Below are 12,076 nucleotides of genomic sequence, written 5' to 3' on the forward strand. Positions count from 1 at the left end.
CAAGAAAGCCCTCAATCACCATCACCTACATTTCTCGTCCACTCTAACACTTCTTTCCCTCTACAATCTCTACTATACTCTAGCTCTCTCTCAGGTGTGAGTTGCCTATCGCCCTGCGAGATTTGGTGTCCTAGGTTTTCTGGCATGAAAATGGATGATCAGGCAGGCGGGCTCAGTGTCATGGCAGGCAGAACATGTCGGAACCGGGAGGGCTAGAAAACAGAGACTAGGAAAAACTGGAGCACGGAAAAAAACACTGGTAGGCTTGACTAGACAAACTGACAACATACAAACAGAGAACACAGGTATAAATACACTGGGGATAATGGGTGACACCTGGAGGGGGGTGGAGACAAGCACAAAGACAGGTGAAACAGATCAGGGTGTGACAGTCTCTCTCATGAGTATCTTTATCTGGGGAGGTGATTAGGATATCCATATAAATGACAATGTAAGTGTTCTCATTGAATTTTAGGTCTAAGATCTTCCTTTAGTGCTGCCGAAAGGAGGTATGGATTTTCGGTAAACCCCTGGGGAAGAACGCACCACATCATCTGTTCATTTTAGGAAGTAAAAGCAAAAAGGAACCTGCGTTCTGTGGCAACAGGTACGGAGAAAAACAGGCTACATAAATCAACCACGGTAAACCATTTTTCTTCTGGGCGGATTGAGGATAGGATCATGACAGGGCTCGGAACAACCGGGAAAGTGGGTATGACTATTTAATTTACAGCATGCATACATATCCTGGACCAATCTCCACTTGTTTGTCTCTGGTTCCCCGACTGAAAAAAATAGGCATTGCAGGGGCTCTTAGTGCATTCTAATTTACCTTGTTTTAATAAAGACTGTAGGATTGGCCTAACCCCCTCGACAGCTTCTTCACTTATGGGGTTTTGATGTATGAAGGGTAAGGGTTTTGGTTTAATCAAACTGTATAACAACTGGAGTAGCATTTTTAATTAGACCGCTATCATTATCGTGTGTCATCCAGAAGTTTGGAGGGACCTGTGAGAGGGTTCAATCGTTAGCTGAAATATCAGAACCAGGAGCTTTTTCATCAACCATGAGACTGGTGTACCAGTTGTAGGTTTGTACATCCGGGATGTCTACAAACATTACTTCAGGGGTGCAGTGGATGGTTGCACAAAGTTTAACTAATACATCTCTGCCAGGTAGATTAAATGGTTGCTGATTGGGCAAAAGTAACTGGTGATCTACCTCTCCACCTCCCAGAAAGCATACAGCCGGTTTAGTTTTGCAATGCCATAGGCTTTTACTGTTTCTTTAGTGAGTTTTAGATCTAAATCGGGGTGTTGATTACCTAATTGAGGAACAGGTTGCTCTGGGATGGTTTTGGGCTTGATTTGTCCACAATGATTAGATCTAGCTGGGTTGATGTTTCATCTGATGGGCCTCCCTATTCATCTTTGTAGAGCCAGTTGTACATTCCACTAGGGTCATGGGTAGGGCCATATCTAAATTCTGGGCCACCGACTCTACCGTGGCCTCTACCTTTGTCTTGCCTGCCTGTTTTTTTTCTTCAATTCTTGGCAGTAGAAACAACCACTGTTGCTCTGTCCTTTATCCTGTCCTCTACACTTTCCTCTGCTGTTAACATTGCTTCCCCCTTTACATTTTTACATTTTAGTCATTTAGCAGATGCTCTTATCCAGAGCGACTTACAGTAGTGAATGCATACATTTCATGCATTTTTTTGTTTGTTTTTTTCCTCCCTTTTTTTGTTCCTCCTTCCAATCTTTTTTCTAGTTCCTTCAAGGTTTTTGCCATAAACTCAATACTTTTTTTAAATCCTGCTCCTTTTTGGTATCGAGGATGCGTTGCACAATTATTATGACCTCAGGTAGCCCTAAAAAGACACCCAGACTACATGTGTTTTAACTTCTTCCAGCTGTTCACATGAGTTCTGAATGTCGTCCAAGTTTGGCTGGGGATCTTTTATTTTTTATTTATTTTAGGGGATGGATCAGCTTTAATAGTTTAGATTGTTGCTTCATTTCCAATCCCCCATATATTTGGGGTAAATATATACAGTGGAAAGAAAAAGTATGTGAACCCTTTGGAAATACCTGGATTTCTGCATAAAATTGGTCATAAAATTTTATCTGATCAAGGTCAATACAATAAACAAACTCAGTATGCTAAAACTAATAACAAACAATTATACGTTTTCATGTCTTTATTGAACACACGGTGTAAACATTCACAGTGCAGCGTGGGAAAAGTATGTGAACCCTTGGATTTAACAGCTGGTTGACCCTCCTTTGGCAGCAATAACCTTAACCAAATTTTTTCTGTAGTTGCCGATCAGACCTGCACAACGGTCAGGAGAATTTTGGACCATTCCTCTTTACAAAACTGTTTCAGTTCAGCAATATTCTTGGGATGTCTGCTGTGAACTGCTCTCTTGAGGTCATGCTACAGCATCGCAAATCGGGTTGAGGTCAGGACTCTGACTGGGCCACTCCAGAAGGCGTATTTTCTTCTGTTGAAGCCATTCTGTTGATTTACTTCTGTGTTTTGGTCGTTGTCCTGTTGCATCACCCAATTTATGTAGAGCTTCAATTTGGGGACAGATAGACTAACATTCTCCTGCAAAATGTCTTGATAAACTTGGGAATTCTTTTTTCAGTCGATGACAGCAAGCTGTCCAGGCCCTGAGGCAGCAAAGCAGCCCCAAACCAAGATGCTCCCTACACCATACTTTACAGTTGGGTTGAGGTTTGATGTTGGTCTGCTGTGCCTTTTTTCTCCACACATAGTGTTGTGTTCCTTCCAAACAACTCAACTGTAGCTTTATCTGTCCACAGAATATGTTGCCAGTAGCGCTGTGAAACATCCAGGTGCACTTTTGAAAACTTCAGACATGCAGCAATATTTTTTGAGGACAGCAGTGGCTTCTTCCGCGGTGTCCTCCCATGAACACCTTTCTTGTTTAGTGTTTTACGTATCGTAGACTCGTCAACAGAGATTTTAGCATGTTCCAGAGATTTCTGTAAGTCATTAGCTGACACTAGGATTCTTTTTAACCTCAGTGAGCATTCTGTGCTGTGCTCTTGCGGTCATCCTTGCATGACGGCCACTCCCAGGGAGAGTAGGAACAGTGCTGAACTTTCTCCATTTATAGACAATTTGTCTTACCGTGGACTGATGAACATTAGGCCTTTTAGAAATACTTTTGTAACCCTTTCCAGATTTATGCAAGACAACAATTCTTAATCTTAGGTCTTCTGCAATCTCTTTTGTTTGAGGCATGGTTTATATCAGGCAATGCTTCTTGTGAAAAGCAAACTCACATTTTGTGAGTTATTTTCGGGCAAGGCAGCTCTAACCAACATCTCCAATGTCATCAAATTGATTGGACTCCAGGTTAGCTGACACCTGACTCCAATTAGCTTTTGAGGAAGTCATTAGCCTAGGGGTTCACATACTTTTTCCAACCTACACTATGTTTAAATTATGTATTCCAATATAGACAATAAAAATACAATATTGTGTGTGTTATTAGTTTAAGCACACTATGTGTGTATATTGTTGTGATTTAGATGAAGATCAGATCAAATTTGATGACCTATTTATGCAGAAATCAAAGTAATTCCAAGGGGTTCAGATACTTTTCTTGCCACTGTGTGTGTGTGTGTATATATATATATATATATATATATATATATATATATATATATATATATATATATATATATTCACACACAGTGATGTAAAAATACTTGAAAGTACTACTTAAGTCATTTGTTGGGGTATCTGTACTTTACTATTTATATTTTACTTCACTACATTCATATAGACAATTATGTACTTTTAACTCCATACATTTTCCCTGACACCCAAAAGTACTCATTACATTTTGAATGCTTTGCAAGACAGGAAAATGGTCTAATTCACACAATTATCAAGAGAATAACGCTGGTCATCCCTACTGCCTGGCAGACTCACTAAATAGCGGCTTGCGAAAGTATTCACCCCCTTGGCATTTTTCCTATTTTGTTGCCTTACAACCTGGAGTTAAAATTGAATTTTTGGGGGGTTGTATCATTTGATTTACACAACATGCCTACCACTTTGAAGATGCAAATGACTTTTTGTGAAACAAACCAGACAAAATAACAGAACTTGAGCGTGCATAACTATTCACCCACCCCAAAGTCAATACTTTGTTGAGCCCACATTTTGCAGCTGCAAGTCTCTTGGGGTATGTCTTTATAATCTTGGCACATCTAGCCACTGGGATTTTTGCCCATTCTTCAAGGCAAAACTGCTCCAGCTCCTTTAAAATGGATGGGTTCCGCTGGTGTACAGCAATCTAAGTCATACCACAGATTCTCAATTGGATTGAGGTCTGGGCTTTAACTAGGCCATTCAAGACATTTAAATGTTTCCCATTAAACCACTCAAGTGTTGCTTTAGCAGTATGCTTAGTGTTATTGTCCTGCTGGAAGGTGAACCTCCGTCCCCGTCTCAAATCTCTGGAAGACTGAAACGGGTTTCCCTCAAGAATTTCCCTGTATTTAGCGCCATTTGTGCCAGACATAGTGTTTTCCTTGATTGCCAAAAAGCTCAATTTTAGTCTCATCTGACCAGAGTACCTTCCTCCATATGTTTGGGGAGTCTCCCACATGCTTTTTGGCGAACACCAAACATGTTTGCTTATTTTTTTGTTTAAGCAATGGCTTTTTTTCTGGCCACTCTTAGGTAGAGCCCAGCTCTGTGGAGTGTACGTCTTAAAGTGGTCCTATGGACAGATATTCCAATCTCCAATGTTGAGCTTTGCAACTCCTTCAGGGATATCTTTGGTCTCTTTGTTGCCTCTTTGATTAATGCCCTCCTTGCCTGGTCCGTGAGTTTTGGTGGACGGCCCTCTCTTGGCAGGTTTGTTGTGGTGCCATATTCTTCCCATTTTTTTTATAATGGATTTAATGGTGCTCCGTGGGATGTTCAAAGTTTCGGATATTTAAAAAAAAAAAAACTCTGATCTGTACTTCTCCCCTACTTTGTCCCTGACTTGTTTGGCGAGCTCCTTCGTCTTCATGGTGCCCCTTGCTTAGTGATGTTGCAGACTCTGGGGCCTTTCAGAACAGGTGTGTGTGTGTATATATACTGAGATCATGTGACACTTAGACTGCACTTAGGTGGACTTTTTTAACTAATTATGTGACTTCTGAAGTTAATTGGTTGCACTAGATCTTATTTAGGGGCTTCATAGCAAAGGGGGTAAATACAATTTTCCGTTTTTAATTTCTATAATTTTTTTAAAAAAGCAATTTTTTTCATTTCACTTCACCAATTTGGAATATTTGAAATCCAAATAAAACTCTATTTAAATTGATTAGGTTGTAATGCAACAAAATAGGAAAAACACCAAGGGGGATGAATACTTTTGCAAGGCACTGTAGGCGTACAGAGGCCTATTATCAGTAACCATCACTCCTGTGTTGCAATGGCACGTTGTGTTAGCCTTTTAAAATTATAAACTTGGATTAGCTATCTGATCATTAGAGAACACTTTTGCAATTATGTCAGCACAGCTGAAAACTGTTGTCCTGATTAAAGAAGCAATAAAACTGGCCTTCTTTAGACTAGTTGACTATCTGGAGCATCAGCAATTGTAGATTCGATTACATGCTCAAATTGGCCAGAAACAAAGACTTTAATCCCGAAACTCGTCAGTCTATTCTTGTTCTGAGAAATGAAGGCTATTACATGCGAGAAATTGCCAAGCAACTGAAGATCTCGTACAACGCTCAGTTTGGTGTTTTTTTGATGTACAAAAAATGTGCTTTCCTTTCAAAAACAAGGACATTTCTAAGTGACCCCAAACTTTTTAACAGGTGTGTGTGTGTGTGTGTGTGTGTGTGTGTGTGTGTGTGTGTGTGTGTGTGTGTGTGTGTGTGTGTGTGTGTGTGTGTGTGTGTGTGTGTGTGTGTGTGTGTGTGTGTGGTGTGTGTGTGTGTGTGTGTGTGTGTATACTGCTCAAAAAAATAAAGGGAACAGTTCAACAACACAATGTAACTCCAAGTCAATCACACTTCTGTGAAATCAAACTGTCCACTTAGGAAGCAACACTGATTGACAATACATTTCACATGCTGTTGTGCAAATGGAATAGACAACAGGTGGAAATTATAGGCAATAAGCAAGACACCCCCAATAAAGGAGTGGTTCAGCAGGTGGTGACCACAGACCACTTCTCAGTTTCTATGCTTCCTGGCTGATGTTTTGGTCACTTTTGAATGCTGGCGGTGCTTTCACTCTAGTGGTAGCATGAGACGGAGTCTACAACCCACACAAGTGGCTCAGGTAGTGCAGCTCATCCAGGATGTCACATCAATGCGAGCTGTGGCAAGAAGGTTTGCTGTGTCTGTCAGCGTAGTGTCCAGAGCATGGAGGCGCTACCAGGAGACAGGCCAGTACATCAGGAGACGTGGAGGAGGCCGTAGGAGGGCAACAACCCAGCAGCAGGACCGCTACCTCCGCCTTTGTGCAAGGAGGAGCAGGAGGAGCACTGCCAGAGCCCTGCAAAATGACCTCCAGCAGGCCACAAATGTGCATGTGTCTGCTCAAACGGTCAGAAACAGACTCCATGAGGGTGGTATGAGGGCCCGACGTCCACAGGTGGGGGTTGTGCTTACAGCCCAACACCGTGCAGAACGTTTCGCATTTGCCAGAGAACACCAAGATTGGCAAATTCGCCACTGGCGCCCTGTGCTCTTCACAGATGAAAGCAGGTTCACACTGAGCACGTGACAGACGTGACAGAGTCTGGAGACGCCGTGGAGAACATTCTGCTGCCTGCAACATCCTCCAGCATGACCGGTTTGGCGGTGGGTCAGTCATGGTGTGGGGTGGCATTTCTTTGAGGGGCCGCACAGCCCTCCATGTGCTCGCCAGAGGTAGCCTGACTGCCATTAGGTACGGAGATGAGATCCTCAGATCCCTTGTGAGACCATATACTGGTGCGGTTGGCCCTGGGTTCCTCCTAATGCAAGACAATGCTAGACCTCATGTGGCTGGAGTGTGTCAGCAGTTCCTGCAAGAGGAAGGCATTGATGCTATGGACTGGCCTGCCCGTTCCACAGACCTGAATCCAATTGATCACATCTGGGACATCATGTCTCGCTCCATCCACCAACGCCATGTTGCACCACAGACTGTCCAGGAGTTGGCGGATGCTTTAGTCCAGGTCTGGGAGGAGATCCCTCAGGAGACCATCCGCCACCTCATCAGGAGCATGCCCAGGCGTTGTAGGGAGGCCATACAGGCACGTGGAGGCCACACACACTACTGAGCCTCATTTTGACTTGTTTTAAGGACATTACATCAAAGTTGGATCAGCCTGTAGTGTGATTTTCCACTTTACTTTTGAGTGTGACTCCAAATCCAGACCTCCATGGGTTGATAGATTGGATTTCCATTGATTATTTTTGTGTGATTTTGTTGTCAGCACATTCAACTATGTAAAGAAAAAAGTATTTAATAAGATTATTTCTTTCATTCAGATCTTGGATGTGTTGTTTAAGTGTTCCCTTTATTTTTTGAGCAGTGTGTATATATATATATATATATATATATATATATATATTTGTACAAGTTAAAAGTTTGGACACACCTAATCATTCCAGTGTTTTGTTTATTTTTACTATTTTCTACGTTGTAGATTAATAGTGAAGACATCAAAACTATGGAATCATATAGTAGCCAAACTAGTGTTAAAAAAAATCTAAATATATTTTAGATTCTAAGTAGCCACCCTTTGCCTCGAGAACTTTGCACACTCTTGGCATTCTCTCAACCAGCTTCACCTGGAATGCTTTTCCAACAGTCTTGAATTCACTACTGTAAGTCGCTCTGGATAAGAGCGTCTGCTAAAATGACCAACAAAAAAATATATATATATTTATATATAAATATATATATATGCTGAGCACTTGTTGGTTGCTTTTCCTTCGCTCTGCGGTCCAACTCATCCTAAACCATCTCAATTGGGTTGAGATTGGGTGACTGTGGAGGACAGGTCATCTGATGCAGCACTCCATCACTCTCTTTCTTGGTCAAATAGCCCTAATACAGCCTGGAGATGTCATAGTTCATTGTCCTGTTGAAAATCAAATGATATTCCCAATAAGACCAAACCAGATGGGATGGTGTATCGCTGCAGAATACTATGGTAGCCATGCTGGTTAAGTGTGCCTTGAATTCTAAATAAGTCACCAACAGTGTTATCAGCAAAGCACACCCACACATCACCCCTCCAACATGCTTCATGGTGGGAACCGCAAATCCATTCACCTACTTTGCATCTCACAAAGACATGACGGTTGGAAGCAAAAATCGCAAATTTGGACTCAGCAGACCAAAGGACTGTTTCTTGGCCCAAGCAAGTCTCTTATTCTTGTTGGTGTCCTTTATTGGTTTCTTTGCAGCAATTCGACCATGAAGGCCTGATTCACGCAGTCTCCTCTGAACACTTGATGTTGACATGTGTCTGTTACTTGAACTCTGTGAAGTATTTATTTGGGCTGCAATCTGAGTTGCAGAGTAACTCTAATGAACTCTGTAGCAGAGGTAACTAAGGGTCTTCCTTTCCTGAGGCGGTCCTCATGAGAGCCAGTTTCATCAAAGCTCTTGAAGGTTTTTGTGACTGCACTTGAAAAAATGATTAAAAGATCCACATTTTCCGCTTTGACTGACCTTCATGACTTAAAGTAATGATGGACTGTCATTCTCTTTGTTTATTTGTGCTGTTCTAACCATGATATAGACTTAGCCCTATTTGGTAAAAGACCATCTTTTGTATACCACCCCTACCTTATCGCAACACAACTGATTGGTTCAAACGCATTAAGAAGGAAATAAATTACACAAATTAACTTTTAACATGGCACACCTGTTAATTGAAATGCATTCCAGGTGACTACCTCGTGAAACTGGTTGAGAGAATGCTAAGAGTGTGGAAAGCTTTCATCAAGGAAAAGGGTGGCTATTTGGAATAATCGCAAATGTAAAATATATTTTGATTTGTTTAACACTTTTTTTGGTTACAACATGATTGGATATATGTTATTTCATAGTTTTAATGTCTTCACTATTATAGTACAAAAAAGTACATGTAAAGAAAATCCATGAATGAGTAGGTGTCCAAACATTTGACTGGTACTGTACCTTAAAGCATGTCTGTCATGTATTGGGGTGAATGATAGTGAACTGAGTTAAAGACCAAAGAATAATCTTAAAATCAATTCTAAGACTCCCAGGCAAGCAATGCAGACTTTAAAACCGATGTAATGTTTGCTCTCCGTCTGGTCTTGGTCAGTCTGGTCTTCGTCAGTACCTCCATGATCCTGATGTTTGCTGGTATTTGCCATATTAATGATTCAGAAATGTAAGAAATGCTGGTGCCAATGTAGACCCCAAATGCATGCACGACTGCATTTTAAGCCGCATTTGAGCCACATTTCGCCCTAAGCTCAGACAGTGCCCAGTGAAGATACTATCACGCCTTTAGCCAGCTGCCACACAATCATATGACACAAATAGGTGTCAGCTCATATTTTCCGTGGAGGGATGAGGGAAAAGAGAACTCACTTATCATAGCTGAGACATCTACCCTCTGTCGGAAGATCCATTTGTGGCCACTATAATGGATTTAAAAAAAATCCTAATCGTTCATTCATAAGGGGAAATGGATGTTATATACCAGACCAGGTGTTGTGTATATTTGTTTATGTAATTCAGTGGTAAACACCATATGAGGTGAGATTTTGTTAAATCACTGGTGACGATGGCAGATCGCCTTTGAAGGACAGTGATAAAAGACAGGATTTCATATTGTAAATGTTGGAAGGGACATCCATAGAACAACAGAGATAAAATAAATAACACCGTTTTAGAAAAGGGACATATCCCTGAACAGTGGGGTAATTTGTAGCAAGCACAGACAAAAACAATAGTAGTAAGTCACAAGATAAGCAGTGAATTCTCTCTTACTGCTGCATGCCTTGCTTCTTGCTGTCTTACAACACTAGTTCCTACATACTTTTGGTCATGTAGTGTATGTGGACAGCTGCTCGTCGAACATCTCATTCCAAAATCATGGGCATTAATATGGTGTTGGTCCCCCCTTTGCTGCTATAACAACCTCCACTCCTCTGGGAAGGCTTTCAACTAGATGTTGGAATATTGCTGCGGGGACTTGTTCCATTCAGCCACAAGAGCATTAGTGATGTAGGGCACGATGTTGGGCGTTCTAATTCATCCCAAAGGTTTTCGATGGAGTTGAGGTCAGGGCTCTGTGCAGGCCAGTCAAGGTCTTCCACACCGATCTCACAAACCACTTCTGTTTGGACCTCGCTTTGTGCATGGGTGCATTGTCATGCTGAAACAGGAAAGGGCCTTCCCCAAACTGTTGCCACTAAGTTGGAAGCACAGATTCTTCTAGAATGTCATTTTATTCCTAATCCACCAAATACAGTTGGCACTATGCATTGGGGCAGGTAGCGTTCTCCTGGCATCCGCCAAACCCAGATTCGTCCTGTGGGCTGTCAGATGGTAAAGCGTGATTCATCACACCAGAGAACGCATTTCCACTGCTCCAGAGTCTAATGGCGGCGAGCTTTACACCAATCCAACCAACGCTTGGCATTGTGCATGGTGATCTTAGGCTTGTGTGTGGCTACTCGGCCATGGAAACCCATTTCATGAATCTCCCAATGAACAGTTCTTGTGCTGACATTGCTTCCAGAGGCAGTTTGGGAACTCGGAAGTGAGTGTTGCATCCAAAGACAGATTACTTTTCCACGCTTCAGCTCTCTGCGATCTCGCTTTGTGAGCTTGTGTGGCCTACCACTTCACGGCTGAGTCCTTGTTGCTCATAGAAGTTTCCACAGTTTACTAAACATCTACTGTTTTTAGAACCACAGAGTTACTGCACAAAGACAACAGGATCACTGCTATTCCAGCATCATTTCAACTTAAACATTTAAACATCATCAAATCAACAAGGCTATTTACGCTAAGTTTAATACACTGAAAACAAACGTAAAGATACTAAAAACAATTTAGTCCAATCAATGTTACTAACTATCATGTGGCTGTCCATGGTACTGATTTCTGTGTGTGTGAGTGTGCAAGTAAAACAAATGTTTTTGACTCACCCTACTTGTTGACTAGTTGAACACCAATGCCATCCTCCTCTCTTTCATGTTGACAAAACAGCCTATAGCTCTGTCATACAGTACAGTTTAAGTATTTGTTGTCATAGGCTACCTAGTTAAAATGCTTGCTAGCCTAAGTTCCTCGCATGGGCAACAATGAAGCAGCTAAGTTAGCTAGCTAGTTAATGTGAGTCTACTAGGATACATCTAGGCTACATATTGAACTTCAATTGTCTCAGGCCAGTGGCACAACATATTAATTTATGGTTGAATCAGAATCGCTGTTATAATCATGGCCTGTACAGAGAATTAAGCGAAAACCACAAGTCCAAACCCTCATCTCCATCAAGAGCTTAGGAAAGGGCCGATTTAGCAAGCTAGCTACTGCAGGACATCAACACAAGCAGACCAGAAACAGTCATGTTTTTCTGAAAATTATGTTTTGCTTAGGAAGTGATTTGATGGGTCTGAAGCTAAATCCAAACTGGCCTCCCTTGGGGGGAGTTTTGCTGCACCAGGACAACACACAGTTGAGCTCAGCTCAACAATGATTGGCTAATTATTTTATAATTTCATTATCAAGGGAGTCCAAATGCTTTCTGGCATCAATCAATCAAATGCTACGGTTGCAACATGTTACTCTTTTAGTCCAGACAGCTTCAGATGCCTGGGCTACACATCCTGAGACAGAGGAGCGCTATTTTCCTTGCTCGGATGATTTCTCCAGTGAGATTCAGCCACTTGCGAATTGACGGAAAATTATGAAAACACAGAGGGAAGAAAGAGAAATAATGTTATATACAGTACCACTCAAAGGTTTGGACACCTACTCATTCAAGTTTTTTTTTTTTTTTTATATTTTCTACATTGTAGAATAATAATAATGAAGA

This window comes from Salmo salar, chromosome 10, assembly GCF_965601325.2.
Source record: "Salmo salar chromosome 10, fSalSal1, whole genome shotgun sequence".
NCBI lineage: Eukaryota > Metazoa > Chordata > Actinopteri > Salmoniformes > Salmonidae > Salmo > Salmo salar.